The sequence below is a fragment of the Eurypyga helias genome, unplaced genomic scaffold (assembly GCF_000690775.1).
Source record: "Eurypyga helias isolate BGI_N326 unplaced genomic scaffold, ASM69077v1 scaffold15445, whole genome shotgun sequence".
In the NCBI taxonomy this organism is placed as follows: domain Eukaryota; kingdom Metazoa; phylum Chordata; class Aves; order Eurypygiformes; family Eurypygidae; genus Eurypyga; species Eurypyga helias.
In genome coordinates, this window is record NW_010252214.1 from 110712 (window position 1) to 125761 (window position 15050).

Here is a 15050-nt window from a genome sequence, read left to right on the forward strand (position 1 = left end):
ACCCTGTATTGAATCCAAAACGAGTATTTCCACCACAGTAAGTGAGGTTGGGTTGTGACCGTTTCGGATCAAGAAGCGCAACCACAGATCATGAAGCAACAAGGAGTTACGATAAAAAAAAGAACAAGGAGAACAGATGGGTTGATAAGGACAGCAGTGTGAGGAGCAGGTGGACAGTTATACCCACAATCTGAGCATCCATGACACAAAATACATCAGCTTTGCCACCTTTTTTGGCAACATCTCGGTGCAATACCAATACCATTAAAAGCTGGCTAAGGGATGCTCTATTCCAAGCGCGGACTATATGAAAACAAAGCCCTTGGGCATTCTCTGTAGGTTCTTCAAATCAGGTCTGCTAGCATCAGTGTTCAAAATTCCTATTCCAAATGATTTTGTGGCAGAATTAACAGTGAAGTGGATTCTCTTCTCTTGCATTTATCAAGAGAGCTGCGTCTTAATTCCTAATCGATGGCATCTATCTCTGCAACCAGTGGAAGTCAATAGCTTTGTACAGTTACTGCCAAAAGCAAAACTCATCTAGAAGGACTTCTCAGCTGGTGGGGAGGCAAAAAAAAAAAAAAAAAGCAGCAACACTACAGACTCGCCAAAAAAATCACTTACATTCAGTTTCTGGGGCTGTCTATTAATGATGCAAAAAAAAAAATAGGTGGGTTTGTTTTTTTTCTTTTAGGCTGAGAACTTATGACACAAATTATAGAACTCGTGCAGATGGAACATGCCAGCAGAGTCTTTTAAGTGCCCTGTTCAGGATGGCAATTATTTAAATAATTACTATTGGACAAAATTAATACCATGAACAAGTACAGAGACATACCTCAAAGAAGATATTTTAATTGAACTTTTAATTCTCCCAGTCTTAAGTAATTATTTTTTATGTCATCATAATTAAAAGTTCTAATTTTAGATATTGCTAATAAGTCTTGCGTTCAGGCAAGACGACTGAAATGCTGACAGTGCCTAAGAACCAGCCTGGAATATTTCACTTGTCTTCTTAGCTGTTTTGTCTTTGAGTGCTGTTCAATATCATCTAATATTTTTCATATGACTAACCACAACCCCCGAGTTTGCTGCTCCATTTTAAGTCAAAAAACTGTCATGATACAGGAAAAATAAAAATACTGAAGTTACTTTTTTTAACAGTCCCAGCCCTGCCTTCTGTGACTGTCCTCCCTCAACTGTTCCTACCATTTTACCTCCTTAAACACCTTCTTGCAGCAGCATTTGGAGTTCCCTACAGTCCTTTAGTACCTGTCAAATCTACAAGCATTCAAAGACTCAATTTTTCCACCATTCCCTTTTAATATTGTGTATATATAAGTTATATTCTTGGCAGAGACCACTGCAAAACCGGTCAACCATCAACTAAACTGAAGATGCGTGGGAGGAAAAAATCTGTCGGCTAACGCTCTGATCAACAACTTATCAGAAACAGAAAAACATCACAACTCAGGATGTCCTTTTGCTTCCTCAGGTTCTGAAGACTTCATCATTAGCAAAAAGCCCCAATAAGTAGCTGTATTTCCTTTTCCAGTTAAGATCCACACACAACTTGGACCTACACTGCAGATCACAGCAGGAGTTCACTATGAAGAAAATAAACAAGTCTAGCTATGATATTTGTTTTACATGGCTGCACTTTTGAAACAGTGTAACTTCTGCAGTATTTCTACACAGGGCTTGGGTTGTTTTCTTTTTATAGAACAGTAGCTTGTTTTGCTTAAGGAACAACGCACAGACAGACAGACATCTTCCTCTGCTCTGAACATCAGCGTCTGACAGCGCAAATGATTTTTCAGCAAAGATTTGAGGATTACTCTCTCTTCATGGTTAGCCATGATATGAGCAGCGTTAGTAAAATCAGCAGCATGGGAGCATGGACACTTAGTGAGGTGGACATTCCCTTCTCAGCAAGCAGCTTTAAGTTTTCAAGTCTTCCAAGTCAAGGCCAAATTAATGCTCAGGTTAGGTGCTCCTATAAATACAGCTAGCATTTATTTTAATCAGAAATAGCATTTTTGCTGGAAAAATCATAATCCAAATTGAAGTTTCAGAACTGAGTTTTTTATTTAGAAAAAATAACTCCACCAGAAGGCATTTTCTTACTTAACTCCTAAGCAGGGACATTTGGCACATCGTGACATCCTTTTTAGGGAATCTGGAAGCTTGCCTCCGTGCAAGAAAAAACAGGCACTGCAGAAATGCTTCTAAATGGTCATGTTTTTAAAATTAAGAAGGGAAAGCCATAAGGGTGCCTTTTGGGAAAGGAACGAACCTATCATTATTTAGATGACCGATGACCATTTGGCTCATGCCCTGAAGGGTGGTTCTGCTCACAACTCTCACAGATTCACTGCTCAGCTTTAAGTTTCCTTTTTGTTTCTCAAAAACAAAAAAGAAAAGAAACTGAACTTTTTGGGAAGTCAGGGGAGAAAAATGTTACAGCAGAGCAAAAGCCATCTGAAAATTCCGCAGTTAAGTACACTGCGGAAGGCACCTACTGATCTAGAAACACCAACCCATTGCTGTTTGCACAGCAGACGTTTTCAGTAGCCGTCCTCGGGGTCATTCAAACACTCAGGCTTCTCTTCAAGTACATGCATTTGGGTTTGTCCATCCATACAGAACTGCAGCAATGAAGGATCCCATTTTCAGAACGTCAGGTCAAGTACCACTCGCACCAGCTGCGCTTTGTCTAACTTTTAAATTTCTTTTTAAGCTTGACACGAACTTTCACATATGCATTTAGAAAACCTGGACATGCCCTAGGTGGATAACTACGTCGCAAATGCAAGAAAGCATGTTCAAAATAACAGACGTTTCGGATGCAATTCCAACATCATGTCATCGTATTTATACTCAAACCCAGGTACTTGGCAGCTAAAACTTTGACGCCTGCAGTTTGTTCTCTCTCAGAAAAAGAGGGCTCTCTCCGGGACTGCACTGAAGGAATGCCAGGACATCCAGGAAGCTCACTGACCTTACAATGGTCACAGACATTTGGTGATGAAATGGAGGGAAAAGCATTTTTCTTTTGCTGACAGACCTTGGTTTCCTTTCATGGCAAACCTTCCTCCAAACAAGTGTTAGGAACAAGCTCTCGTGTTTTGTACAATTTTAACCTCAAAAGCTTATTCAGGCAACTAGGCCTTACGCGCAGTGACAGAGGCAGCTATCTTTGTGAGAGTACAGGATTTGAGAGTTGTCTAGAGGGAGAAGAATCCCAGCATTTCAAAGAAACATTAGAAATAGAATGCAAAATGCCTTAAGTGAATAAATAACACAGAATAATCAGGTTTCAAACATGCAGTTTTCATTTATTTAGACAAAGTCAGGAAACCTCATCATTTCAGTGTAGTCTAGTAGGTGAACTGGGGATACCAACTGTAAAAGAAATGTTGCCGCAAAACTACGAAGCTTCACTATTTTCTTTAAAATTGAGCAAACTAGAGTTCTGGCATATGAATTCAAAAGTGCAGTACATGAGATGCTGCCTTTTATAAAAGCACAAGGTATGAAAATTAACCAGTGTCAATTAACTCATCTTTTAATGTGGTGCCATTGACAGTCATGTCATTCTGAAACGTGTATTTGTTCAAACAAGTACCTGCCCGGAGGAGCTAACAACTTACCCTGGGCAGATACTACAGATGAGCTATGAAGGCGTGTCCAGAGAACAGTAGATTACGTGCTGCAAAAGGCTCTGAAAAACTGGGAGAAATCTTGGAAGATAAAAATCCATTATTCCACAGAAGTAATGACTATGAGCTATATTTTTAATACTACCTTCTGCTGCCCAGGGATGATTCTGCAGCAAGCAGTAAGAGGAAAAAAGCTTGAGAACAAGAGCTGCCCTTTGGAAACTCAATTGAACACTGGGAAACATCATGTATCTCGTACAGGACCTAGGCATTTTTCTGTTGATGAGCATTCACAGTCTGAATAATTTTGAAAAGAACTTGGTCAATTAAGTATAAACACACAGAATCTTTTTCCTTTCTATAAAATAAATATACCACAGTAAGAATATGATGGTCAAATCTCGCCTTCAGTGTGCCTGAAAGCATGGCGTGACGGGAGGCAGCCCTGCATTTCAACAAGTCTATTCAGCACAAATGGAATGAGTCATCCTGCCAAACGCACCGTATACGTCTGTGTACAGGTACCCGACACTACAGAGATATCGTGAACAGCAGGATGGTACCTGCACAACAGAACCCATGTCAACGCTCCCCTACGCAACCTAGAATCTTCTGCAGGTCTCAAACAAAATTTGAACACCTGCAGTGCTGAAAACGTGATTTTCTTCATCAAGCATTGCAAAAATGAAAATTAAATTCTATCTCATGCAATGTATTTTGTGCTCGGTATTGACTAACAGCACCTGCCTCTAAGAAAAAGGCCTTACTCTTTATTTCTGCTACTTAGAAGGAGTAAATTCGCTGGCAAGAGAGAAGTTCTCGATGATTCCAGAGTGTGAAGGGGAAGTGGCCGATGCCTGGCAAGGCAGGCAGGTCCCAGCAAGACAGAATAATCTTGCCTGCACGCACCCTCTTCGTAATGCTACATAATCCTTCAGCTTTTTAAGTCAAACGCTCCTGTGATCTTCCTCTTCAAGGCATTTTACTTTTCGGTGGCCTCTACCCTGATTACAGCAGATACCTTTTTTTACCTAACTGACACTTCTTAACCTACATGCAAAAAAAATTTGAGGCCATACAGACCTTCTTTGCATGGAAACACCTGTAGATGGATGCTGCCAGGAATTAAGGCACTGTACTGGGCAATGAAACGGCACTGTTGCTTTGACTGAGACCTGCTCGCATGAAGTTTACCTACCGATTTCTGGTTTGTACAGGTTACAGTGACCAACCCATTGTCTTTGGGAAAAGGAAACTTGCTTTCATTACAAAACCTGTGTGTTATAAAAGTAAAGAAGGATGAGTACACACCCCATGCCACGTTCAGTTGACATCCCTATACACAGACATTCAGACCTCTAAGGGTCCACTGAGTACAAGAAGGTATCTGTCTGACACACTACCTTATCTCCCTGTCTTCATCTTTCTTGTCTGGCAGGACTGGCATACCAAAGATTACGTACTAGTCTGATGCACTGAAGTTTCTGCAAACTCCCTCCCTTTTTATCCAAAGTATTTTCATTTTTAGTACAGATTTTAAAAACTTTAAACATTAAATTTCATGTAAACATAGAAAATTAAGCTATTAAGTCCTTGACTTGGAGATGGATCGCGTGATGAGTAACAAGCAGTAAAAAGATTGTGTTTCAAAGATAAAAATGAAAACATACAATGAAACCATCCTTGACTACTTGATCTTTGTTGCAAAATCAACAGGTTATTGGTAAGTTATCAAGGCAATAAAAACAGGAATCACATCCAGTGCCCTGTCAAGCTGTCCATCCTGCCATAATAACCAGGCTTCATGTTAAAACCTTTCTGGTTTTCCCTCCCAACGCCCAAGAAAACCCTCATATATTCATCTTCCCAACAGTGAGGGTTCTCTTGCTATTTTCTGTTCTCAGTGTGGATTATGCACGCCAGCAAACAGTGGGTAGTTTGTTGGGACATAAGCCATTCCTGAAAGCAGTAAGGGACACGGGTTGATGTTCCGCCTAACCCAGGATGAGCATATTTTGTCGCATCCCCACTAACCGTGCAGCCTCAGGACTAAGCTGGTCCAGCAACACAATCAGAAAGAAAATAGCTAATTTCCCCATCGCCACCACTGTCGCCTCCCTTAACTGGTTTTCCATCATCTCCTTGAAGCCACCCGACCCCCTGATCACTGGGTTCAAAAGAAAGGACAGCGAGGCAACACCCAGGCAGGAAAAAGCACCACACATTGTGGCAGCAGCCTGTAGTCACATCAACGAATCACCAGAGATCAAACTGACACCAGCAGAACACCTGGAGTTGGTTCTTTCTGCCCAGAATGCTGCCCTAACAAAGAATACCCCTTTACACACTTAAACCCCAGCATCAGCTCTTTGAGCTGAACTGATCATTCAATGTTTCTCAGACATCTGAGCCACGTGCAATGTACCATTACAGGATTTCAACCAATACCACCAGAAACGGAGAAATAACCCAACCAGCACACAACGCACGAGAGTAGTCAGAGATCATTAAAGTCTCCATCATTAAGTCCTATACTCTTTTCCTCTTGAGCCTTTCTGCTTATTTACCCTGTCTTCTCCCCACAATCAAGTTCTCCCCATCCCCCAAAACTGGGGATGGGGAGAACTAGAGGACAACCTGTAGAATCTTACAGCAAAAAGAAATATTAAATTGTAGAAGATGTAGTGGCATTCGGTGAATTCCACTGTACTGAAATGATCACTGCTAGTTGCAAGGCGACGGCTACCGCCAGGGGTGAGATGTTATTCTGGCAGTAAAGCTGTGATCCAAATATACAGCTTTTGTTGTATCATATTCTATGCAACTTGTTGCTGTCAAACCCAATTAAGGAAAAAATCCAAGAGCTGTAAATGTGCTCCTTTATCATCTGAACTAAAAGGACGTAGTGCCTCCTGCTCTCTCCTCCTCCCACATCTCCTGTTCCAAACGGGCTGGTTAAAGAATAAGCTCTAATGTCCCTGGAACCGAGGCATGTTTTCAAGGTATCAGATAATGAAGTTACTATTTAATTCTCTGTCACACACTAACACTTAAGAAATGCAAGTTCTGAAAAGCGCAAGACTGAACATGCCTTCTATTTATTTGCAGGTCAGCAGGAGCAGCAATGAGGGCTGAACTCAAGTGCTTTGTCTGAATCCCTTATAAAGGTACCTCTTTATATAGCCTTTCCTGGACAAACCACATCAAAGGGTTAAAACTGGGATGAATTAATTGATTCTACGGGGGGGGGGAAATCCATCAGATCAATCAAGCACTACATACATTAAAATACAAACTTGCTGAGTTGTTTAATTGTGATCTGCAACTGACATCTTAAAACAGCTTCAGTACCACAGAAATCGGGAAGTAGTGTGAAAGCCAGGTTTTAAAGCACCTCAGATGTCATCAGTAGATGTCCCAACACGGATAGCTGATGTTTGTGCAAGGCAGACTAGTAACAGCCACTCTAAAACCAGAATCTGCAATATAGGGACAAATAAAACGTAAGGACTGAAAATACTTCTTGAAGTAAAATGAGAGACTTGTTTAGAGTTCTTTGAAGAAAACAATTAGCACGAGGAACAAGATTATATATTAATATGGATTAGCAAAATCATTTTAACAGGACTGACTCCGAGGCTTTCTTCCAGTTTTCACAATATGAGAGGCAAAGCTTCGCCCAGATATGAAATCACCAAAACGACAGGGAGGAAAAAAAGGTGGAAACAGTTAATTTCTTTTCTTTCAATGGAAAGTGGTTTCCAAAAAGGGTCACCCAAAGGAATCCATATTTGGACTTCATAAGCAGTATTGAAATGGGAGTAAAACCAGATTAAGTCTTGTACAAGGTACAAAAGTATTCCATTATAGGCAACACTACGTGCAAAGAAATGAAGGAAAATTTCATGAAGTGAAGCATCCCTCCAATAGGATTACACAAATGACAGAATAGCTTTGGCTGGAATAACCTTTGGAGGTCACTTGGCCATAACTTCATGTAATATGTAACTTAACAAAGTAACATAAATAAAGTTGCATATTCATACATGATGATGGAGTGCAAAACAGCTACCACCACATAGGCAACAGGTCTCGTTAACTGCCAAGTATTATTTAAAATCAGTTCTTTAAGATCATAATTAATCCTGCTGCATAGCAATGCTATGAAATTTCTCAGAGCAGAACTAGAGAGACTCTAGGCTCTTGGACCTAGAAGCATGCAGAGAAGTGAACAGGATGCTCAGACATACAGAAAAGCAACTGTGCCAGAAGATTAGGCAGATAATGGCTCTTGAGGCTACAAGACTGACGACTGGAGAGGACATGACAGAGGCAACACATGAACGGCATCAAGACAGTGACCAGAGAACCTGTATTCATTATTTCTTCATTTATTATTTACCTTATCGATTCAGAAAAGAGAAGGCATCAAAGTAATAGGCAGCAGGTTTAAAGCAAACACAAAGAAGTACTTTATTCACACAACGGATTATGAAAGTAACAGTTAAAGCATGTTGTGAATGCCAAGATTTTAGATTGGCTCAAAAAGTGATAATGAAAACTGGTGGAAGAAAAATGATGAGCTAAGAAACAAACACACCAGGTACAGGGCGAAGCACCACAACACCTCATCCCATATTCTATCCCTAAGCACCCATTTAATTGGCCAGTGTTGAAGAAGGGCTCGTGGGCAAGCTTGGCCTGCAGCCTCACTCAGCCTCACCGTTCTCCCTGCAAAGCTCAAAGAGGTGAGCAGATTAAAACACTCCTGAAAAGCAGCATCGGTTTCTCAGGCTCTTGCCTCTGGCCCCTTCTACCAAGCTGTAAAACCTTCCTCAGGCAGAAGGCAGAGGCAGCTCTGGGAGCTTCTCTTCCCTGAGTTTTCAGCAATCTTTTTTTCTCCCATGGGATGGCTGCTTTCAGCTTTACAATGTTTCCCAAATTCTTTGTGTGAGAATTACTTTGAAGTACTGATCAAATAGTGATTTAGTTAAATGAGTGAGCCACAAAAGAAGAAACCATATGCTTTAGAGTACTGTTAAAACTCAGTAACTTTTGACTGTTTTTAATCATTCATTGCCTTATTATCTTTGTTTTGCCTTCTGAGAATGACAGTACCCTGAAGATTAAAATCAGATATGAAAATAGATGGGTAAATGCAATGCTCCTCTTGAAGAGGAATGAGAGATTTATAAGTCTCAATAAACTTTAACAAAATACTATGTGATTCCCTTCAATCTGCCATGGCAACCCGAGGCATCTTTGGGACTTATGATATCTGCACATGCCTTTTTTTAATAGTGCTGTACTATTCTTGTGTGTAAAATGTAAAACAGTATTTTTTGTTTTACTGATCATATTGTATGCCCATTTTGTCCACTTGTACCTTAATTTTTTCCTTCCCCCGCCCGCCAATTCTGTAGTTGTCTGTAAACAGGGATGTTTTGCTTCGAACAGTCCATGCTGAGAATGTTTTTCTGCAGAAGTGAAAGATCCTTTAGGATTTTTAACCCACATCACCTTGAAAATTTCGCTAATCCATGTTGAGCATGTATTAAACACCTTTACTTCTCTAAAAGCAAAATAGGATGTTAGTTGCTGAAGATAGACACAGTCCCAAAAACACATTCAGTAAGACAAAAGAACCTAAATTACTCAGCTCCAAACTAATCTTGCCACCCAACCAGACAAGGATGAAAGACTTTGACAAAATAAATATATTTCACCCCTTGGCATCTGGGTCTTCTGATGTTTAATTAAAAGAAAAGGCTAAAGGCTATGTTCTTCTCTGAATGCTAGCTCACTGCTGAGATGCCAAAGGGACAGGCACCTTTCAAAATACCTCTCCCAACAGGAATGTAAAAAGAATTTTAATTTAAAATACAACAACCCAAATAAAAATCATTAAAGTGCATTTGAAATGCTTCATTGGAAGACAAAACTCTGCTTTGCCTTCCAGAAATGCATTAGTGGAAAATTTCTCAGTGCAAAACATTAGACATGTTCTTTCTTGTATCACAACAGAGATGAACTCATTTTGGGAAGCAACAATAGCTCAGCACACTGTATTAAAGCTCTAGTAAAAAAAAGGCAAATATTCTGAATGTAATATATATTTTTAGTACATATGTGCAATAGATGAATTTCATCTCACAAATTAGGTCACACAATTCAGTGAATTCCCTGTTGCTGGGGTCCACCTGGAAGAATCTGTCCCATTAACTGCTCCTAAGAACGTGGTGAGCACAAAGCAATTCACTGACTCTGGTCTCAAGCCCCAACACCAGCCCCAGCAACGTGCTGTAAAACATGCTAAAACACATCTGTCAATACAGAGAGGGTCAGGTTAGAGCTGCAATCCAGTGCTTGAAGGACTCCAGAACATTCCGAATTATACAGCACGCCAGCAAGCGGCACTGCCTCTCTCCTGCCTAGGAGTCTCCCTTCTGCAGCAAGCGCACTCCTAGCTGCCCTGTTAAACCAGTTCTTTGCTGCGATTCAACTGGTTCACACAGATTCCTAGAGAAGTGCACTGCACTCTCCATATGCACCCTGAGTAAGTGTTTAGATGCTGGGTAGGGAAGGAAAAAGCATCCATAATGCAATAAAATCCACCCATAAGTGAAGCATATGTTATCTATGTACATCAAAGCTCATTGTTGGTTCTGTAGCTCAGTACATTACCATGCAGAGAAGTCTTTAATTATTTGGCAAATCTAATGCTCCACAAACATTACAAAATAATCCGAAGGAAAGCACAGAAAACTATATACCCTTTGTTATGACTGTTAATTATTCGGCACACTTCCAAGAGTAGACATCCGAGTTCCTTCAAGTCTCTAAAACAGTAATTCCACTCTTTTTTTTAAGCCATATAGGCTGCATTCTTTAAGCCAAGGGCTGCACTTATCTAAAACAGGAAATTGCAAAAACTAAATCAAAAGGACATAAGCGAGCAGGTCACTCTGGTTAGCCTGGATGCTGCAAGTCTCCTGGCCAGCGACAGGCCGCAATAGATGTTTACTGCTGTGAACCTTATTAGGTTATCCCATACCAGTAAGCAGTGCGGGAGATCTCCAGCTTCTCAGACTCTTCACTAGAGGAAGTTTTGTGAAACATTTCTCTTTCCTCACGATTTCCAGCAGGCTTTCCCCAACTTCATTTACAGTCAGCAGCTCCTTCAGGTACACATTCATTCTGACCCACCATTAAAACCCATGGTTATGTATCTAAAGCTGAAAAGAATGTCTTACGTAGACACTATTACTTAGCTCACACTGTCACATCAACTCCCCCAGAAGCCTTTCAGATTATCTAACAGAGAAAAAAATAAGCCTGTAGGACTCTGAGCAAGGTCCTGAGGGAAGATGTAGAAACAAATGGCCTGTAATAGTTTGCTCTATTATTCAGTCTGAAAGGAAAGAGAAGAACTATTGAAAGGGACTTGCTATTCACTCCTACATTTTATTGACAGGAAAAACAATTATCGATGTATTTTCTGATTCTATACACAGCCAATCCTTTACTAAAGTAAAAGACACTACCTTGGTCTGATCCACCTTGACGGAGACAGTCATAATAAGGAGATGCTATCAGTGACGGCAGTCAGCTCCTCACTTCTCATGAGAAAACTAAATACTGGGGGCTTGCTTAATACCGGCTTTTTATTTTGCTAGACCATTTTCTGTGGCTTAAAAACAAGATAAATTCTTCTCAACAATGATACTGACATCCAACCACCAGAGACACAGACAGAATCTAGGTAGCTGCCCCACTCCTGAATGGGAAAATGAATTCCCAAATGCCAGATTTTCAGCACTGGGCTTTTTAACTCTCAGGCTGAAAACCAGTGCTGCCTAAGCCATTGCACTGCAGACGTTACTTGTTAATATTGTGTCCCCCAAAAAAGTCCCAGTCAATATTATACTTTCTTTCAAGGGCAAAGACCTGTCGGTTCAGTCCCCTCATTCAGAACTAGAGTTTTCTAAGCATCAGTCCACGCTTGTAAGGAAATCGGCTACCTAAGAAGCCAGAACATGCCCAGGGACATTCCTTCGCAGATCAGATTTGGGTTTAATCTGCAATGAATCTTGAATACAAGGCTTGTAGTGTTCTATTTTTACCAAGTTTATCCTTCTGATATGAAATAGACTTTCACACATTTAGAAATTAAAGTTTCAATGTTTATATTAGCAGAAGTGTTTAGGGTAAGACTAGTTTTAAAAACACAAAGCTGTGAATCTCTCACATTTAGACTCTTCATACCATTAAAAAAATGACAAGATAACAAACATACACTGTATTATTCCAGTAACTCTGAAAGAAAATTTCTACTCTTATCAAAATACATACAGAATTATTTCTATTAGAAGCATTGGTGAGATTGTATCGTCTTTCCAAGAAAACACACAAAGCCCTAATTTATGCTTAAGAATATACATATGAATGGTCCCTTTGTCACTTAAGTCAACAGTGCAAATCGTGTGCTTAAAATTAAACAGGCATAGAAGTTGCCAAGACATTCCTTACACAAGGAAAAGAATGTTATAGTTACCAGTCTATATGCCCATTCCAGGTAAAAACTGTTATCAATCTAAACTTCTCAAACATATTCGAACAGAATCATGTCCTACAGTACAATGCAAACTCTAGACCAAATTTTTCCTGGCTTTATAGGTGCAGGTGCATTTGAAAGTTCATTATCTCAATGGATTTCAGTATCTGCTTGTTAATCCAACCAGTACCTGTCTCCCCTAAAACTGCAGGTGGACCAATTCAGGAGGCTGTCTGCAACCAGGCTGCAGGTTGAAGGCAGAGTGCACAGCACAAAGACGACACAGTCATATTTGCCTTTGATTTCCAATTTGGTCTTCACTTGTGCAGTTTCTGCACGTACTTTTCTCATGACTCTTCCATTTCCCAGGAATTTCTCTGCCTCATCATCCATTAATCACTTTTCCTTCCACCTGTCCTCCTTATTCAGCACAAAGCAAATCTCGAGGAGGAAACTGTCACTATCAAAACTTTTAAGCGGACTTCAAGGCAAAACAAATTAAACAGCCATGAACAACTTAATGCTTTTAGGGTCCTTCAGCTTGATGGGTTCCTCCACCAACAAGCTGTACCTGCAGAAGACGAGATATTTCAATCCAGTATCCTCACACTGTTTTGTTTAGATCACCCCTCTACTCACAGCACTTCTCACACTTAAATGATTTCTATTCAGGGCTAAGCTGTGTCAGTAACAGTTCAATTGGACTCTAACGAACATCGAGAGAAGCAACACGCAGTAATCAGGCTATGCTATGCCTCCTGTACTCGTTATCCTTTACTAAAACAGCCAAACAACAGAAAGTGACAAGACAGAACACGACTTTGAAAACTTAGTGCAAAAATGCTTGCAGCCCAAAATATTTTATCTACTGCTAATAACAAATTCCATCAAATCCCATCAATATTTAGATGCTGCAGGTGCTGGTTATTGATTCCCAGCAAATGCCTGCTTTCCTATACTAGTACCCATGCTCCAGCACCAGAACGTGCAACACAGGTAGCGGCAACGTATTAAAACTCCTAATGACAAGCCAGTTGGGGCAGCAAACTATTTTCTTCTTTTTTTTTTTTTTTTTAAAAAGGCAGCATATGAAGATTTAAATGTTATCACCGACTTTGCTATCTCAGCAAAAAGACCACCACAATGTTAGGATTTCAGAGATTTATACGCCAGTGTTCCTGAGAAGCTCTTGGGATCAATGCAGTAACATCAGCCTGAAATAACGGATGGCTTACAAGGGCTGCTCTCTGGATTGCACATGGCCTCCAGAGACTGAAGATGCTATCTGACAAGCAACATTACTTAGGGCGTGCATGAGAGATGCCAGGAGTTTCCCGAAGACATTGTCTTTAAAACGTACCTCCACCACATTACAGCAGGACTCAGAACGTATAGGCTGACAAAATGCAAATAAAAAAGCTCCCTTCATTTGGAAACTTAAAGTATGCGTACAGCACACATTAGTATGTAATATACCTTTTTGGTGGTCTTCATTTTAAAAATTTATAATGTCAGCAGCAATTCTCTGAGACAGTCTTCTGCAACAGTATCTCTAACCAAGGGACCTAAACATAATGCAGATGTTCTATATTTCTACTAGCTTTCAAAATGTAATGGGGACCAAGAACTGGGACCAGTAGGGCTACCCCAACAACTCAAAGAACTGTTGTGTGTGCGTAGATGGATGGGAGGCAGGGAGCAGGACCATATTTTAGGCATTGGTTACATACAGCTATTAAACTTCTAATTCAATGACTGGTGATTTGAATAGTACTTAGTCTTTAATAAAAACTAACTTTAAAGTATCCTTATATATAAGGATCATGTACATACTTCCATCAGACTTCAACAGCATGTAAAACCACCAGTATACTCAAAAGTTTCTCAAAGCTAAATTACTTGCCCTTTTAGGAGTCTACATGAGACAGCTGTGCTTAAAGACCTGGACCTATAAGGCCTCTTGTGCAAACACATACTACACTACGCTGCAACATATACCACCAACTCAAACAGTCTGACTGGCAAGAAACATTCCCATACTCTTCTGCATTATTAACAGCTACATTTGCTGTTTTCCCCTTTTACTGCATTCATTTCCAGAGGTACTGGGTGCTGATTTTTTTTCTTTAATGACTTCACAGACCAATTTAGGACTAGCATAAAGCAATTTTTTTTTGCTAGGGGGAACTAAGTGACTATACGTGTTCCAAAACATGTCAAAGTTACATGAGAAAGGTGTGGTCTGCTTCAGCTAGTTACAACATTCAGACTTTCAGAGCCAAAGCAGCTGCAACGCTAGTGGCACAACCAGCATTCCTACTTTCTGAAAAGTGCTTAGCTCTGCCAGGCTGTAATGTGGTGTACAGAGTTGCCACCCTGTTTAATGTTTGACTCCAACTATTCTCAGTTGTCCCCACATCTACAAGGATTTAATAATCCACAGCTTAATTTTATTCCAAATAATATCTGCATAACAAATCTCCAGTAATTAAACTATACAAGAAACATAAAGGACAGAAATGTAATTACTGTAAGAAGTGACACTAAAAATATCAGAGACTTAGACTGAAAACACATCAAGTATTTTACACAGGCATATAACGGGTCTCCAGAGGAAATCTTCACCCACTTGAGTACAGTGGCTGTAAGTAAGCATTTAATTTCCTTAAAGGCTGCTGCCATGCCACAAAAGTCTGCACTATAAACTAACAGGACAAATAAAATCACTTTGAAATTCTACATGAAACTGCAACTGGTTTATACCTTTTAGAAGAGCAACTCATATTCAATACAGCTAAGCACTGAGCACCACTACTGTTAGGAGAGCTGAGAAC

General features: G+C 40.1%; 1 protein-coding gene across 1 annotated transcript in view; it reads right to left on the reverse strand.

Annotated features, from left to right (window-relative positions):
- The window catches only part of LOC104510133 (guanine nucleotide exchange factor VAV3-like), a gene marked incomplete at its 5' end in the record, with an annotated part of 59998 nt that overhangs the window by 31005 nt on the left and 13943 nt on the right, over positions 1-15050 (reverse strand). The window lies entirely within an intron of this gene.